Genomic DNA, 15545 nt, shown 5'->3' with positions numbered 1-15545 from the left:
CTTTATTTCATCTGGTTTCACACAGGGAGTCTTACAGAAGAAACTCAGGCCGTAAGACTTCTAAAAGAGAAACCACATCAACTTATTTGATTTGTTGTTGTTGTTCAGTTGTTTTAGTCATGTCTGACTCTTTGTGACCCCATTTGGGATTTTTTGCCAAAGATACTGGAGTGGTTTGCCATTTCCTTCTCCAGTTCATTTAACAGATGAAGAAACTGAGGCAAACAGTGTTAAGTGATGTGCCCAGGGTTAGAGTCAGTAAATGTCTGAGGCTGGATTTGAACTCAGGTCTTCCTGACTTCAAGTCCAGTACACTAACCACTGCACCACCTAATGGCCCTAACTTATTTGATACCCTCTTGTAATATATAATTAGTCTTGACAGCCACCACCACCACCTCCTCAACAAGGTTTTAAAAAACAATTAGCTCGCAAAAGCTGCCGGCAGTTGATTGCAAGTATCAACAGCGACTTTCTATGGGGATGGCTCTGTGTTGGAAGTAGGAAAGTTAGAGTACCAGTGGTATGAAAGAGAGAGGGAATGGAGGAGGGGGAAAGCAATCTCCACAGCTTCACTCTGGGCTAACCCTATACTTTGCCTAGACTCCAATTCATCTCCTCACCACCAACACATTATTAGGCTCCCCATCCCTAAAAAACAAAGGACCTATTCTGCTCTCTACCTTACAACCCTCACCTCCTCACTTCATTGCAGGACTCTGGCCCTGCAATAAAAAGCCAAAGGCAGCTTGACTCTTCCATTATTCTTTTCTAGTTGTATTGATCCTTGCTCAGTGGGCTTCAGATAGGAACAAGCGTGGAACAAGTAACTATCCTGCAATTATTCTTTTCTGTTAATTTTCTAATGACTATTGCACACACAAATAACACAGATACCTTTTATATTTAAGTAAAAGCAGAGGAGCTAAGTTCATCCTCTATAGGCTCACTACAAGCATCATCAGCAGAACTCTAATAGCGGACAGAACTGTAGGAATTATGGGTACCTCATCTCCTTCCCACATAACTTTATATCTCTATTACTTATTATTATTTCATTCTACTCATCTTTTTACTGGGGTTCAGGTATTCTAACTATTTTTTCTCATCACTGCTATTAGGATAGAAATGATCCTTTGCTATTGTCATCATCATCATCATCATTCCTCTGTATTAGAAATGAGTTCTATTTCAATCCTTTTACTAAAGATCCAGTAACACAACTTGCCCTCCAGAATATGAGAAAAAAAAGAGGCAGTTAAATGTACAGAGCTCAAGTCTGACCTCAGACACTTACTAGCTGTGTGGCTCTGGGCAAGTAAGTCACAACTTTGGTCTGCCTGTTTTCTCATCTCTGAAATGGGGATCATAATAGCACCTACCTCCTAGGGTTACTGTAAGGATAAAAAGAGATAATATTTGTAAAGTTCTTTGCAAACCTTAAAGTGCTATATAAGTACTAGCTATTGTTATTGTTGTTGTTTTTATTTTAAAAAAAGAAAACAAAGTTAAGTGGAGCAAAACCAGAACATGGGGGAAGAGGCTGGAGATAATAAAGAAACAGGCAGGCTTTCACAAAGTTTTCTACAGCATACCACATTTTCAACAATCATGTGGGTCATTGAGAAGTGTCTATTATTTGTTGATTTCACAGAGTCCTTTGTCTCACAATCTTAAAGGCTCTTCTCAAACAAGATTGCTCCCATGCATATGTTAAAAATCATTTCAAAATTCCTAACAAGAATAAATCATATTTAATCAGATATTAAGATTCACAGAACATGTTTGAAAATACTGGGAGGCAAAAAGTGCTCTTATTATTATCCTAATTTTATAGAGAGAGCATAGATTTAGATAGAGGAAGGACCATAGAGTTTAACAAGTATAACCTTCTAATTCTATATATGAATAAACTGAGGCACATAGAAGTATAATTGGCTTGCTTGAGGTTACACAGCTTATAAAAACTGGTGAGACCACATAGATAACTTTGTCTAAGGATCTGTTGAGTAGCTACATCAAAGGAGGTACAAAAGAGATGCTGCAGAGAAAGTGTGCTGAAAATGAAATCAGAAGACATGTTCAAATACCAGTCCTCCCATTTATTTCATGTAGACTTAAACTCTCCACACCTCAGTTTCCTCAATAGTAAAATGCTGGTTGGACTAGGTGATTTCTGAGGCTCCTTGCAGCTCTCAATCTAGGAGAGGCATTTGCTGACATAACTCATTCATGGGTGATCTTGAACAGTCATTAATGGATCAATGTCAGCTTGGAAAGAGGGCTTTACTGGATCACTCCAGGGATTTGTCCTTGATCCTAAGCAATTTAACATCAGACATTTAATAGCTATGTGACAATGGGCAAGTTACTTAACCTCTTTATGGTTTGGTCTCAATATTTTCTAAATTGTCTTCCACCTCTAAATCTCTAAATGCTCTTATGAACATTTTAATTAGTCATTGATAAGAACACAATGTCAAATTTACAAATGAAAAATCTAAAAGGGACACTCAAATGACAGATTCAGGGTCCAAAAACATCATAATAGATTGAATCAAATAAGATAAAATTTCAGAGATAAATATAAAGTTTGACTTTTGCATTAAAAAAAAACTTCAGACGTACAAAATGCCAAGGCTTGACTAGGCAACAGTTCATGTAAAAAGATCTGAGGAACATTCAACAAGAAATCAATTTAATAGACTTTTTCAGCTAATACAATAATTAGATTTTAAAAAGGTATAATATCCAAAATATAAGATATGATCATTCCCAGAAATCCCCAGATCAAGCCACATATTAAGTTCTGTGTGCCACATTTTAGTTAGATTGCCTATGAGACACAGAAAGGGAATAATTGAGGTCACCCTCAATCAGTTTACAATCTTGTTGGGAAGACAAAAGAATACATATGAAACACTCAGGTAAAAGTTGAATCTTAAACTTTACTGCTGACTATAAAAGCAGTAGTGAAAGAAGTAGGTAATTACCTCAGGCTAAAATATTTGAAGAACTCTTTACTCTGCAACGATTCATTCAAATCTTCCCATTTATCTGTGAATTCCTCATATTTGTTGTGTAATAGTTTTCCATTACATTCATCTACCATAATTTCTTTAGCTATTTCCCAAATGAAGGACAATCACTTTGTTCCCAATTTTTGTTTTATTGGCTTTTTTTCTCTCTCACCAAAATGCTTCTAAGAATTGAATTGAATGTGGAAAAGATAGAAGAAGCTACAGGTGGCAGTTGCAAAGAGGTTAATTTCACATAAATATAAAGAAAGATTTGCTAACTATGATATCTGTCAAAAAATGGGACAAGTTGCCTCGTGAAGAAGGGAGTTCTCTGTCATAGGAAGCCCATGAGCTAAATGAACATTTTTCAGAGATTCTGTAGAAGGAATTCCTGTATTAGGTAGGAGATTGGATTAGATGTCTTCTATGGCCCCTTCCAACACTAAGATATTATGATTCTATGAAGGTCAACTTATGCTTTGCAAGAGCAAAACAAAGCTATGTTTGGATCCCATGATTCTAACTGTTCCTGTCATAGCATTTAGTCAAACTGATCAGCATAGAATTTCTGCACTGGTACAGCCAATACAGCAATTGATACTCCAAAGTCTCTGCTAGTCACTTAGATAGATAGACCATGATGACTGATTTGTTCAGACCTTGTCCTTGGACTAGTTCCCAGAATGTTTCGCAGAAGGTTTATTAAGCCACTGTTCATGTAGACATGGCCTCAGAATGATGGTGGGCCTTGAAACTAAGGCCATATCAATGGGGTTGCATGACCCTACAGAGCACAATTGGTAATTCCCATAGTGCTCTTAGATAGAAATGAGGACATAACAAGATGGATGCTTCTATTACTTTTCTCCTCTCACTGCACAAATCCCTTTTCAAGTGCAAAGTATATGCAGGTTATCCCCAAATAATTGACTCTCTAGAGTTATCCAACCCTATAGACAATAACTAGTCTTTGAATGCTAACTTACAATAGTTACCTTTAGTCACCAACTCAAATTATTGATAAACACAAGATTTGGCACTAACATCAGAATTTATAAGAAACAAAGAATTTACATTTCAAAACTCTACAAGATAAATTGGTTACAAATTTACTAGATCAGAAAACTTTTATGGTAATTTCTAATCACCGTTCCTCACTGTGAGTAACCTATGTAAAGAGAGCTATCTGGACTGAATATATTGATTTATTCAAATTTCAAAGAAATGCAAATTTTGAAAAATGATTCCATTTAAAATAAGCATGTTACATAACGTTATGAACATATACACCTATGCACACACAATTAAAACCTCAAGCCACTGAGCCCCATTTATAATGAAACAGGGAACTGATATACAAGCACTTGATAACCAACTTTAAATATAAGCTATTGGTTTTTGTTTTGAAGAGGAAGAAGACAGGGAATCCTAACTTCCTCTTCCAATACAATTCTTCTGCAATTTATAGTTTTAGAGTTTCTGGGGGCACTGGAAGGTCAAATAATTTGTATTGGATGAACTAAGACCTTCACAGACACAAAAGCTATTATAACTATAATAATAACAATATCATTATTGTTACTGTTATTTTAGGAATTCAGCCCAAGTCTCTAAATCTTCTATCAAAGACCATCCTAGCAAAGTAAAGAGAGATTCATCATCAAAAGATCAAGGTACCATGTGCTAAATTGGCAAAATGATATGATGCTAGATTTAAGGTCAGAATATCTAAGTTCAGTCTTACCTCTGCTGCTTGCTACCTTTGTGATACTGGATATGCCATTTAGCTTCTCTGGGACTCAGTTTCTTCTGTAACACTGACTAGATGACCTTTAATGTCCTTTCCAGTTCTGGATCTTCTGCTCCAATTTTTTTTGGGGGGCCACAATATGCTCTGACAACTACTCTTCCAAAAGTCTGGAGCACTTGCTTCTCTCCCTTCTCCACTCATGGAACTCTCTCCCTGGACCCACACACACTTAGCCCAAATCAGGTTCAGTCTTGAAGAAGCCTGCCCTATAATAAGGAATTAGACTCCCTTTTCTTGCATTCTTTGGTTCTCTGGTGCCCTGGGGATGATTAATTTATAACTTAGATTTTTTTGCTCATGTTTAGGGCCAACAAAATGGGGAAGGACTAAAAAGGCACTCAACGCACACTATGAAGCAGTTTGTAGGAATATCAAATAGGTATACTACATTTCACCTTAGCCTCTACACTGTCCTCTTCAAAGCAGACATCTCAATGCAAGCAGGGCAGTGGATTAGGTTCATTGTCTTGCCAACTGCTATCTCTACGCAATGGTGCCAGAACCTCTGTATCTTTTGAAATCATAAGGTCACCTGTGGAAGCCATTGCTAAATGGGTGGCAGGGTTAAAATTTATGTAACTAGGGGAAACATTTATACTGAAGAAATCACAGTTCTGCCAAAGGATTATTATAATGAGTTTAGACTGGCAGATTTCCAAGGTCGTCTCCAACTCTAAATCTACAATTGTATATAATAATGATTGTTATTATACATTATATCTTCTTGATTGTCTAGATTTAAGAAAGTGATGAAAAAATGTTAATAATTCCAATTAAACTTAAAATTATACTGCTCTACTACTTTTCAGAGAACTTGTTGTTCAACATTTATCAGCTTTCTCCTGGAGTAAGTAACTTGTCCAGGAGTTAGTCAGGTAATATGTGACAGAACTAGAATTTGAACTCAGATCCTCAGCCTCCAAATTCAGCACTTGCTCAACTGTACCATGCTGCTTTAAAGTTTATAAAGCATCTTATATACATCTTTTCATTAGAACTTCACAACAATGTTCTAAGGTATGCACTATATGTAGCTATTATTATGCCTATTTTACAGGTAAACTGAAGTTCAGTGACTTGTCCATGGTCATACAACTTCTGTCAGAAACATAATTTAAATGCAAGTCTTAGTGATTCTATGTCTAAAACTTTATTTACTCTGCTACATTTATTATTTTTTAATGTTTTTATTCATATTAATGTACTACTATTGGTAATAATACCCTCAACTGGGATGATCTTTTGTGCCAATAGAGCAGGGAGATCACCACATGTTGTGATCTAAGGTACACCAAAAAGGTTCTCCTACTCAAAATTTTCTCCACAATGGGCTAATATCTGAAATTTGAGATTGATTGCTTTGGATTTAGACTTTGCCACTTAAATTATAAATTCTCTTGGAAAGCATAAGATGCTATCAATAATTCACAATATTCTCTGAATGACGTTATCAGATCCCTTCCTTGAATGTAAATTTTGATAGGAAGAAAGGTAAACAGAATGAGGATAATATGTGCTTCCTGTGGGCAGGATTATACAAGTGGGATTATTAAAGGAAATTAAAAGGGGTGGTGGAAGGACATAAGAGACAAACCTTATTTCACATGCATATATACAATAACGAGTGATAAATTCAGGTCAAGGCTCTAGGATTAGGATTGCAGGGGGCCGTTGTTGTTGTTGTTTCTCCTTTCTTCTTGAAGAGGACCATGGCCTCAGGAAGGTGATGCCATGACTCGCAAGCAAATTGGATTTAAGGGCTGTGCAAAGTCACCAGCCTCACCTTCTCCTGTGGCACCATCTGGGTCCAGAGGCAAGATATGAATCAGGATGACTGGAGACAGCCCCCATTGCAAGAGGCACAGGATAGTGGAAGATATGTGTAATGAGCAAGCCTGGCTCAAGCTCGTCTCTTGTGATTTGTATTGGAATGAAGTGAGATATGCATTGTTCATTTAATAGTTAACAAAAGAAGGCTAGTTTAGCTACAGCATAGAAAAGATATTCAACAAAGATACCACTGTCTGTAGCTCTGGTAGGCTCATCCACCTTGTCTTCATATGAAAATGGAGCCCCAGTTAGTCATCAGAACAGAGTGTAGTAACTCTGGGTCCTTGAGAATGTCCACCAAGCTGAAGGGCCTGGAGTTCATCTGAGTGAGTCTTTTGATGTTCTTAGGTGACCAGGCAGCCATATCAATGTGGCAAGTGGTCACAAGGAAGCCATGTCAATAGAGCTAGAGATAAATCTGGGTTACCTGAGCCCATCAGTCTTGAGGATAGCTTCCTTGCCTTCTAGAGAAAGCACTAGCCTAGCCATGTAATGAAGGTGGGGCCTTGGTTGAAAGTAATCCTGTTGCAATAATACATAGGAGCAAGCAATTCCAGAGAGGTCACTGAATGGGGCTGAAAACCAAGTAAACAGTTATAGTGAAAAGGCTGGTTACATACGGGATAAAATGCTTAGACTTTGGTTAAAAGGACTTAAGTCTAGATCCTGCTTCATATTTACTAGTTATGTGACTTTGAACAAGTCACTTAGCCACCCTGTGCCTCAGTTTCCTCATCTTATTTCTTGAGAGAGTTGGACTCAGTGGCCTCTAAGATCTTTTCAGTTTCTAAATTCTATGATCTTATCATCTATGGCTTTCAGAAATCAGATCCTGGTTGTTAGGAAAGGCTTAAAGCATCAGATAGGTGATCAGGGTCAGAGCATGGAATCTAAGGTATGATCTGGGCAATAAAGGCAATGAAACCAGTCAAGAATATTGGGTAATAAGGAATTAGGGGTGGGGGAGGAGGGGAAACTGGCCACAATCTGGAACTGTAATGTGGGCAGGGAAGTAATGGATACTGGAGCATGAGGAAAACCACGCAAGATTTTGATCTTGAGCCCAAAGATTTCACAGGGTTTCTATTGAGCCTCCATCTAAATCTGGCTGGGCTAGCCCCTGCAGGAAGGAAGAGAACATTATGCACACCTGGCCAAGCTGAAGGGGCATGTGGGGTGTGTGTGGGGGCACAGTCCTTGCTTTCATGGAGTATCCATTCTTTTATGGGAGACAAGAAGAGCACATATACAAGAACACCTATAATACAAGATCAAATGTGAAAGTACAAAAGTGACACTTTGCCTGTGGAAATTTACAAGAGGGACAGATGACCTCAAGCTGGGAAACATGGCAATAGATATTTCTCCTCTAATAGGACTTTGCAGGTATGGCATTGTACACAAGACAATGGACAGTTCTGTATGCTTGCCACAATTTCCCCCTCATCTAAGAGCACTTGAGGCTATTTAATTTGTCTGCCCACGAAGCTTCAGGAGAACATCTGGAACTATTATTTTGAATTGAGCTACAGAGGCACAGATTATCAGAGCTGAAAAGGTTCTTAAGCTTCATCCTATCTTCTCCACTCTTCCCTACCCATTTGACAGATGAAGAAGCTGAGGGGAATCAAATAACTGGCCCTAGGTCAAATAGGCAGGAAGAACTCAGGTCAAAATTTATACCCAGGACTCCGGGCTCTCAGCCCAATGCCCTTTCCCCAATACTATACCTCCTATTTTTAAGTTATGTAACCACATAATGCTGAAAGAGCGTGAGGAATTCAGCATGTCTATTAGGCAACATTTCCTGACAAAACATTTTTTAGAACTTATCTGTCAGGCTATGCTATGGTGCTAAGAGCCAACCTCTTTGGGCAGAAAATTAAGGCTATAAACACTGGAGCTCTTTGGAGTAAAAGGGCAATTTTAAAAATCCATAAATAAATAAAAGAGGTCAAAGGAAAGCAGGGAAAAGGAAAAGGTAATAATTTTGCAATATGCTTTCCATGAAAGGCTTGAAAGCCTTTAGAGATTCAATGGGGACAAATTTCTCAAGCAAGGTTACTGCTAAAATGAGGCTTTTATAATCTTGGATCTGAAACCACAAATATCAGTGGTTTCCCAGATGAACGTTTTATAATACTTCCCCATTAAACATAGTATGTTCTCCATTTTTGAAAAGGAGATTGAAGTGGACACTTTATTCTGGTATTCATAACTCTCTTGTGAATTTTAATTGATATGTTGGATATACTACTCAGTTTTTTTTAATTAAATTATCTTAGGGCTATTCCTATGCAATAACTGATTTAGTTCAGGTTAATAATTAATTATTCACGTTTATACAGTGCACAAACTTTTTTTTTCCTTATAGTCAACTAACTTTACTATATGCAGGACAGACCTTAAATTACTAATTACATAACTATAATTTTTTTTTGTTTAGGTTTTTTCTGTTTTGGGGGGGGGTTTAAGGCAATTGGGGTTAAGTGACTTGCCCACGGTCACATAGCTAGTAAGTATGAGGCCAGATTTAAACTCAGGTCCTCCTGAGTCCACCCAGCTGCCCCATCACAGTATAATAAAAAGAGCACTGTATATGAAGTCAGAAGACCTGGCTTTGTATGCCTGTTTGCATATTTACTACCTGTGACCTCAGGAGAGTCACTTCCTCTCCCTTACTGTCAGTTTTTTTTTCCTTATCTTTGAAACGAGAGGAAATGCCTGAATGATCTCTAAGGTTCTTTCTAGTTTCAAATCTATGAATTGGATCACTGATGCCCATTTCCCACCTCCCCACCCTAGAAGCTCAGTATCAGGCCTTTACTCTCAGGGGAAGTAGAGTGTAACAATAACTATTCTGGCCTCCACTGCCTGAAGGTCATATATACTGTATTTTCCCCATCCCTCAGTGTTCTCCAGTACCCTTAAAGGACTGAGAAGGAGTTTACTTTCTACTATTGCCTCAAGCCCCACCACCAATTGTGATCCCCTAATTTTAGAGGGTCTAAGCACTCTGATTCCATTTAACCACTTAGAAGTCAGATCATCTTTTACAAAGAAATATTCATTTCAAAGGTATGTTAAGAACAAGCATTCACCCCCCCCCAATGGGGTGGTGTATTTCCTCATATACGCTATCTTATTCTCCGAGGAGAGGAGGGAGATTAGAGACACAGCTTAATTCTCTTCTAATATTGCATGATCCCACCAAATTTGGAATCCAAATCCCCCGGGGCTAGAGCCCTGGTATCTTGGATGCTCAAGGTTCTGTAATGAGCTGGCAGCAGTATATAACTTGGAATCCTGCCTCCTGCCACCAGGGTCAACATGGCTTGAGCCCCTGGGCCCAGGGACACCAATGCAGAAACACAGAACTGAAGAAGACAAACAAAAGAAACTAAAAAACAAAATAAAACAAAAAACCTGATTCTTAGTGCTACAGAGCCTGAGGAGGTTGGGGGCAGGGTAGTCTTCTCCACCAACTTATTGTATGGTGCCTGTGCCTAGGATGAACAGGAGCTTCACTCCTCTGGATGTTTCCTGAGAGTGAGACTACCCCAGCCTGGTAGTTTTAAAGACTCAGCAGATTCTAGCTATTAGGGCAGCTAGGTGGTACAATGGATAGATCACTGGGCTTGGAAACGAATCCAGCCTCAGGCACTTACTATCTGTGTGACCTTGGATAAGTCACTTTAAACCCTATTTGCCTCAGTTTCCTCATCTGTAAAAGGCTGAAGAAGGAAATGGCAAACCACACCAATATCTTTGCCAAGAAAACTCCAAATGGGGTCCTGAAAATTCAGACACACCTGAACAACAGTAACAACTGTTCTGGCTACTCAACCAATGGAACAGGCTGCTTCCACCAACAAACCAAGGGAAGGCACTGTGTCTTCTCCTAGAAGCAGGTCCCTGCCATCTCCCACTCGGGCTCCTCCATCTTATGTGATTTGGGAGTGCACAAAGCCCAGTGTCACTAATATGGTAGATAAAGTTTTTTAAGCAAAGTCAGGAAGACCCAGATTCAAACTCTGTCCTTGATTCTTGCGGCATGAGTAAGTTATTTACCTCCTAAGTCTCAGTTTCATCACTGATGAAATGAGGTTAATAATATGTATAGTAAAGTAACTATTTCACAGGGTTGTTGTAAGAATTGAAGTTATCTATAAAAACGTTACCTTTGCTAGAGAGAAAACTAGACAGAAGGATGGACAGATAGAGGCAGAGACAGAGAGAAAGAGAAAAGGAGAGAAAGACAGAGACAGATTTTTGGAGAAAAAAGAGAAACAAAGGGAAGGAGATAGAAATAGAGACAGATACAGAGAAAGACAATGAACTCTTTTTCAAAATTATATACTAACCATTCAAAAACTAAATAGGAGGCAAACTAAGAAAAAGAAGCATCTTTGTGGACATGGACCCATAGAATCATAAATTTAGAGGCAGGAGAGATTTTTGAGATTCTCTAGAAGAACATGTTCATTTCTGGATGAGTTAATGGTTCTCAGATTGGTGAAGTGTCATGGTCAAGATCACAAAAGAAAGCAAGTGGTAAGGCTAGAATTTGGACCAGGGTCCCTTGACTCACCTTTTAGCATTCTTTCCTCTGCACTTGTTAGCAGAGTAGATGGGGATATTTGCAAGGACCTCTTGTTTGCTCAAAAAAAAAAGATGATAAATAGGGTAGCAAAACGTATCTCCTTTGTGGCGCAAGAAAGTCAAAGACAATTGCAATAATTAGACTATTTGACTCATAAAAATATAAATGGCTTTAGATCTTGAGGTTGAAGGAATCTTATTTATTCAAAGCAATCAAGAAGTCACTTACATTCATATAATACTTAGGGCTCATAATGGGGCTTTTCTTACAATAACTCTGCCATCTATGTAGTGCAAGTACTATAATCTTCCCTTTACAGATGAGGATACTTAGACTTAGAAAGCTATAATGACTTGACCTGGATAATAGGACAGAAATAGGGCCAGGATTGGGTCTTCCTGACTCCACTTACAATACTTTATCCACCATATGAGTGAAACCAGGCTATGTGTATTCTCAAATCACCTAAGATAAAAAAGCCCATGTAGGAGATGGCAGGAGATAGAAAAGATATCCTGTGTTCCCTTAGTATGTTGATGTGAGTAGCCTTTTTCCATTGGCTGAGTATCCAGAACAGGCCAAGTCTTTAAAACTGCCAGACTGAGGTAGTCTCACTCTCTTTCTAGAAGCATCCAGAGGAGTGAAGTACCTGATCACTCCAAGCACAGGAACCATGCAATAAGTTGGGTTGGAGATAGGGAGGATTACCCTGCTTCCATCCACCTTGGAGCATAGGGTACTTCCAAGTGAGGAAACACCCTCTACTAAATCAGTTTAGCACTTTCTCTGAAATAGAGTCTTAAAGAGTTGCCTAGAACACCAGAAGGTTAAATGAGTTGTCATCAGTCACATAGCTAAGTGTGTGAGAGGGAAAGTGGAGTCAGGAATAGTGGGTGAAACCTAGGTCTCCCTGGCTTAAAGGCCAGCTCGCTATCCACCGTGCCATGGCTGTGTCTCATACCACAGAGCACTTTACCCAAGTGCTTCTGACTCAAAGATAGGTGTTACTTCCCATTATACCACAGCTGCTTGTACTATGCCATATTTGCCTTTCAGGAAAGAAATTAACTTTCTATTCCTAATGTGTCAGCACATAAATGAGAAAAGGATTTAGTATGACTTCCACTCTTATTTCATCCACTTATGCCATTCATCAGCCACAATTATGGAATTCAAATCTAAAGCAAATAGTCCTCTTTCTAATGGCCAATCCGATGGTTATACATGTTTATTCAAATAACCTAAATAAACAGAAAACCATCAGCATTGTTGCTTTGATCATCTTGATAATTAGTTCAGACTATCCCTTTGGGGATGTAGATAGGTAGCATGATGGATATGGCACCGGACCTGGAGTCAGGAAGACCTGAATTCAAATCCAGTCTCAGACATTTACTGTGTGATCCTGGGCAAGTCACTTCACGTCTGTTTTTCTCAGTTTCCTCATCTGTAAAATGAGCTAGAAAAGGAAATGCCAAACCACTGTAGTGTCTTTGCCAAGAAAACTCCAAATGAGGTCATGAAGAGTCAAACATGACTGAAATGAATGAACCACAGTTCCTTTGGGGATACATTCTGTTGCTCAGTGGTCAGCTGTTATAATGGGGATACAATGAAAAAAGTATGAGCCTGGGCATCAGAATACCCAGAGTCCACCCTAGGCCCAGTAACCATGTACTAGGCATATGAAAGTAGTCAAGATACTTTATTTTGGGGCTCCATTTTCCTGATATGTAAAATGAAGGAGTTGAAATAGATAATCTCCAAATTCCCTTCCAACTCTAACATTCTGTGTCTCTGTGGTTGGGAAAAGCCAAATCCGCTCTCACAGCAGTCAAATTAATTATCCATGTGGATGTGTCCTGAGGCATTTGTCCAGAATAAATGTAAATAAAATTTGGTCCAGACCTATAATTTCATCGTCAGAGGGAACTTCCAAGTGAGGAAACTCCCTCTACCAATTAGTGCAGATTGGCAAAATTTCTGTACTTTGTAGTTTTAGAGAATTACCTGAGACAATGAAAAATTAAATGACTTGCTCAGGATCATATGGCCAGTGTCTCTCAGAAACAAAACTTGAATCCACGGTTTCTTTGCTCCAAGGCCAGCTTGGTATCTAGTACATCATGCCTCTGTTCATAAAGTAAGCCAACTATACATATTGACTACTACTCTAAAGATTGAGACTCTCTCAGAGTCTAGAACTTGGAGCTGATAGAGTCAACTGTTAATTTCCCAGTGAATGTTAACCTTACTACCTGAGGCCTCCCCTAAAAGCTTACACAGTCTTATAGCTTACAGTATTACCTTGAGTTCTGGTGGGAACTCAAAGGGGAAATTTTATATTTGAGAATGCTAGAAAAGCAACCTATTTACCACTGGACAAGAGTAGTCTGATTAGTCTCATGAGTAATAAATAGTAGTGCCAGCTCTGAACTTTGCTGGTGTTCTATCCCCGCATGTTGTTCCTTTTTTTTTTTTCTTCAGCAGACTGTGCCCTGGAAATCTCACTGCTCCTCCAGAAGGTTGGCCTGAAAGTTCTCACCACTCTACCATGGCTGCACACAGGTGCTGCCATCTCTCATGTCATGTGATTCCTTCTTTAACTGGGGAAACATATCACCTATACTGAGAAGTTCTGTCCATGTTTCTGCTTGGCTGTTATCTGTTCTCTGGGAGAGGGCTATGTGGATAAACAGATGGTCCCTGGGACCCGTCTGCTTTTTGTTTACAGGTTATCTGTGCTCAGCTCTGCTTCCTTCTCTTAAAGGTCTTTCTGCTCTCTTATACATGTCTGGGACTTCAGGACACAATTCAGATTATAAAGACCTGACATAATCAAATTACCACCTCCATAACTTAATCAATCAAGGACTTCAACTTCCTCCCAGTCACCCAGTTTCATAGCTTCATAAACACTCTTGACTCTTCATTCTCACTCCATCTCCTTATCAATCAGTTGCCAGTTCATCCTGATTCCATTTCCACAGCATCTCTCCCATGTAGCCATTGATGTTACAGCCACAGAGTCAACATGAGACACAGTAGAAGGCTTAATTTCTTCATCTATAAATTTTAATGCTGGAAAGGATCTTAGAGGTCATCCATTCTAACCCCCTAACTTTATGCTTGAGAAAACTAAGACACAAAGACATTAAATGACTTCCCCAAAATCATACAACTAATATGTTTCTGAGCTGGGATTCAAAGCCAAGTCTTACACATTCCAAGTTCTGTGCCGTAGACACTATACCCTACTAGATACACTCAAGGAAAATACAACCTTTCATCTTATTTCATTATATTGCACTCCATATAGAGAGGGAAGAAGAGGAGTTGGAGCTCAAAATTTAAAAAAAAGAATAAACATTTTTAAAATGAGGAGGAAAAGGAGGAAGAAGAAGAAGAAGAAGAAGAAGAAGAAGAAGAAGAAGAAGAAGAAGAAGAAGAAGAAGAAGAAGAAGAAGAAGAAGAAGAAGAAGAAAGAGGGGGGAAAGGAGGAGAAGGGGGAAGAGGACCAATAGAAGTAATATTTAACTGTGGGCAAGATGAACACAGTGAATAGCTGCATGGGATACCCTTTTCAAGCCAACATCAGAAAAACAACGAAAAAGCAGGGAGAAAAGGCCTCAACTACTTAAAAAAAAAAAGAATGATTAAAATAAATCTGAAAATCAATAAGCAAAAAAATCCCATGATGACTTTTAAAATATTCTGAAATTTTGAAGAGCTCAATAAGTGAGACCACTAAGAAATTATTTTCTGAGAAAAAAAACTGGAGAAAACTAAAGAAATACCAGTGAACAAAATAAAATGGATGATACCTATCACAGTTCTCTTATTCATTAGCTGTGTGAACAAGAGCAAATCATTTGTCCTCTCTCAGTCTCAATTTTACAGTCTGTAAAATGGAGAACAATAAAAGCACATACCTCATAGGATTATTGTGAGGCTCAAATGAGATATTATATGTGGCAAACTGTAAAGTACCATGTTCATTTCAGTTGTTGTTGTTGTTGTTCTTATTACTTGGAAAGGAAAAATAAATTATTCTTAAACCTGAGTAGCCCAATTAAGCCTCTTCTGGTAATAGATAAAGAAGATCTACACAACATACACACACACACACACACACACACACACAGATGCGCACATGTGCACACACACACGCACACACACACACACAGAGGTCTGAAGAACCAATCAATATACTGGGAGCTTTGACTACAGAAAAGAAGCCAACAGGATTTGAAGTCCTGTTTGATTACAAGACAAAAAAAGC

This window comes from Phascolarctos cinereus, unplaced genomic scaffold (assembly GCF_003287225.1).
Source record: "Phascolarctos cinereus isolate Bilbo 61053 unplaced genomic scaffold, phaCin_HiC Scaffold_3;HRSCAF=262, whole genome shotgun sequence".
In the NCBI taxonomy this organism is placed as follows: Eukaryota; Metazoa; Chordata; class Mammalia; order Diprotodontia; family Phascolarctidae; genus Phascolarctos; species Phascolarctos cinereus.
This window is presented reverse-complemented; position numbering follows the sequence as displayed.